The sequence below is a fragment of the Gopherus flavomarginatus genome, unplaced genomic scaffold (assembly GCF_025201925.1).
Source record: "Gopherus flavomarginatus isolate rGopFla2 unplaced genomic scaffold, rGopFla2.mat.asm mat_scaffold_91_arrow_ctg1, whole genome shotgun sequence".
In the NCBI taxonomy this organism is placed as follows: domain Eukaryota; kingdom Metazoa; phylum Chordata; order Testudines; family Testudinidae; genus Gopherus; species Gopherus flavomarginatus.
This window is the reverse complement of record NW_026115177.1, coordinates 30,945-34,714: the sequence shown is the minus strand read 5'-3', so window position 1 is coordinate 34,714 and position 3,770 is coordinate 30,945. Positions and strand designations below refer to the sequence as shown.

At 43.8% G+C, this 3,770-nt stretch overlaps 1 long non-coding RNA gene across 1 annotated transcript; it reads left to right on the top strand.

The window, feature by feature from the left end:
* Nucleotides 1–1,088: 1,088 nt before the first annotated feature.
* Nucleotides 1,089–2,157, top strand: LOC127042690 (uncharacterized). Its single transcript, XR_007772013.1, has 2 exons — nt 1,089–1,219; nt 1,335–2,157. It is a non-coding gene; the product is annotated as an uncharacterized LOC127042690 (long non-coding RNA).
* Nucleotides 2,158–3,770: the final 1,613 nt, after the last annotated feature.

Genomic DNA, 3,770 nt, shown 5'->3' with positions numbered 1-3,770 from the left:
TAATTATTAAGCCAGGTATGCCAACCAAGGAGGTGGCCAAGGCATTATACATAACATCACACAAAAATTAGCATTTAGGCAAGCAATAAAAGCAGTTAACAAATTCTCTGGGGTTTTCTCCTTTTCTTGCTGTTCCAGCAGACGCTCAGCTTGCTGTGGGAGGGACTTTGTTTGTACCCACGTCACTGGTGCATTGGGAGTACTGCGGCGCCGTTCTTGAGACAGCGTAACTGTTGTTGTTAATAACTGATTGAAATCAGGAATGGGATTGTTAAGACCCTGGTGCCACGCCATGCTGCGGGCCGCCTGTGGGGTCCTCTTTCCACGGACGGATGTAACGGGCTGGGACCCACACAGGCCCCTTAGGTATGTTAACGGCTGCGTACCCCCGCCCCCAGGTAATCAAGGGGACTGGGGCACTCCACGTGGTTCCAGGGAGTTGTCTATACGTTACTTTGGGGACGGGGAGTTCTTCCTTGCACCTAAAGTGTTTCTGTAAACGGGAGATATAATGGGCACCATCAAAAACAAGATTTAAATGATTGATTGTATAAAGAACATGTGCTAACCACACCTCCTTGTCGGGCAGCGTGGGCGGGATTCCCCCTTTTGTTTTTTGTTGGAGGAGAGCTGTTTTGAGGGTACGATTCGCGTGCTCAACGATAGCTTGGCCCGCCCCAACGGGAGCAGAAGGCAGCAATTTGTTGAGAGCAGTAAGCTGGCCCATTATCTGTTTTCAGCTTGGCTGGGATGCCCATAACAGAAAAACAGCGGACAAAATGGTTAATAACGTGTCGAACACGTTCACCTTTGTGAGGTGTAACCCAAAGGTAACCAGAATAGGTATTGACAGTAGTATGAAAAAAATTTTACGGGGAAAAAGGTGAAAAACGTGTGACATTTGTTTGCCAAAGCTGATTAGCGCCGAGACCGCGGGGGTTGACGCTGGTGGGGGGGTAAGAGCGGAGAGAGGAACATTGTGGGCATTGTTGAATAACAGCTTTAGCCTTATTTAAGGGAATGGAGAACTTTTGGGCGAGGGCTTTAACATTTTGATGATGAAAGGCGTGGCTGGAAGTAGGGGAAGCAGGAGAATGGACCCAGGAAACACGCACTTGTGTATTAGCGTAAGCGTTGCCCTTAGACAAAACCCCGGGGAGGGGAAGATGGCTATGAATATGTGCAATAAAAAACGGGTGAGACCGGGAGCGCAGAAGCTGTTGGAGGGTAAGAAAAAGGGCAAGAAATGGTTATTCCATAAGTGGGGTCACATAGCTTCCAGCTATAGTGGTACCAACGTTAGCAACATAAAGGCTATTTATAATAACATTAAGGGGGACAATGGAAAAATGAGAAAAGGCTAAACAAAGGGCAGCAAGTTCTGCCCGTTGAGGGCTTGTCTGAGGAATGGTAAACCACGAGTGCCATTGCGTGGCAGTACACCAAGAAACAACACCACGGGTTGGGCAGCCATCAGTGAATACTATAAGCGCATCAATTATGGGGGTTTGCTGGCAAAAATTACGAAATACAGTGGGAATGTGACAAATGGCATGCAGGCGAGGATCTTTCTGAATATGATAGGACAGGGAGCCCACAAAGCCTGCCAGGGCTAGTTGAAGGGCATCCGGGAAGGCAAGGGCTGATTCGGTCTTTGGGTAGCGCTTCTTTACCTGTGAGAAAAGAAACTTAACACATTTCATTAGTGCCTGGCAGTGTTTTGCAGATCTCATAGCTGCTTGGGCACGTTCAAGCCCCACCCCCCTTTCCTTGGTTATTAGCCAAGTCTTAGCTGTGAGCAGTGTCCTTGAATGGAGACAGTGTCTTATCTACAGTCTCCTAGCTACTTTTTTCTTTTCAGTTAACTCATTCTGTTCCTTTTTTCTTCTCCCTTTTTGGCTTCCTTTAACCTGCAAAGGAAACTTTCACTCTTCACTTATACACCTTTTCCCAACAACGAACACGTAAACATTGCCATTATACAGTACATTAGTCTTATTATTTAATATATGCCACACATACTCTTTTACTAAAATAACCTTATTACAGAACTTTGGAGCAACGAGCTAGAACAAGCACACCCACTTTGAGGAGTTCATTCAATTCAACCTCTAGTCCAATAGCCTTCCACCATCCCCAGCCCTCTGGCTAGAAATTTGAGGTAGCCAGAAAGATCCCATGTACAATATGGGGAGTGGGTTAACTTTTCATGTCTTTGCTTTCAAAGACCGTTGGCATGCAAATTATAACAACAATTTCTTTAATTAACAATTTGGCCAATGAAGCTTCTTTTTCTTACTTAAGCAAATGCATTAGACTTTAGTGTATCACATTCTCCTGATTTATCCAAACACCTTGTATTCCAAAATTGAATAAAACAAGTATCTGCATTTAACCCTTCTATTTAATTTTAACTAGACTATCCTATGAAAATATTAAACACAACAATTTTGGCCACGAGACAAACACCACAAGACAGGACATAGAACACAAAACATAATTCCTGTTGTGCCAGTAAATGCATGATACGTTGAATGCTGTTCAGCTGGCATCAATTGTCTCTGATTATCTGAAAGACAAAAAAACAGAGGTCTACCCACCCCTTCTGGGCAGACAATCAACGCTTGAAATATACAAATACCCTTGTTGTCTTCAGGCAAGAACAGAGGAATTACCCCATATTTTCTTATATTTGTTTCATAAGCAGCCTAGGTTTTCAATTACATAACACTGTATACATTCTTCAGCTAATTTAACTAAATTGTTCATAGCCAAACCAAATGATAGCAATCCAATAATTTCTTTGCCTAAATTAATTTACAAACATTTCACAGACACCAAGAACTTTTTTCTTTAGCATTTTTACAAAGTTCAACTGCTGTTTCCTCCAGCAACTACAGAGTTAACTTCTCACTCTCCCTTAAATCACTTGCTTGTCTCCCAACAGACACTTTTATCAACTTAAATCACCATGCCAAGTAAGTCCTGGGTATTTGAAATCCCCATGCTTACACTTACTGACTCCTTCCTTCCACTACACCCTTAAAGTTTTCCAACCTGCTTTCCAATCTCTCTTTCTGTTGCCTGTCTGCCCGGGCCCGATCCTGCTTTTCTTGCTGAACCGTCCCTTCCATGGGCACCAACTTGTTCCACTACCAGTTTAGCTAGGAGGGTGGGCTTCTTAACTAGCCCCCACCCCTCCTGGTCTTTTCCCTTAAACCTTCTTACTCACAAGACTACCCGAGTCCTCCTTCATGAGGCTTGCCACCTGGACAAAAACACATGGCCCATCGGGCAAAGGCCATTTACTTTACATATAATCCAAACCCCTTTAGAGAGTTTACCTAGAGACCCACCCATCTGTCTGCTGACACTTAAACAGAAAAAAGAAATTACACAGAGCGCAGAGGGAATTACAGTCTAAGTCAGACTTTCCCACTTCTATACACTGTCCGCTACAGGGGACGGGACAGAAGGATCTCAATTCAACCTCAGAGCTTCCTCGCACTCATGGCTTCCACTCCAAGGAATTACGAACGAGAGGTTCAGTTCCGCCCACACTCCTAACGCCCAAATATATATAGAGCAAAAAAACAACAGTAACCGGTTAAACAGAACAGAACCAAAACCAAATAGCGTTTTCTTATCCTATTAAGGCATACTTTTACTCAAGCAATTCTCAACACATAGCACCAACAATACCAAGCAAAGCAAACACAAAATAACAAGGATAAAACAAATAGATGGTGTAAATTCTGCAGTGCTCCCCC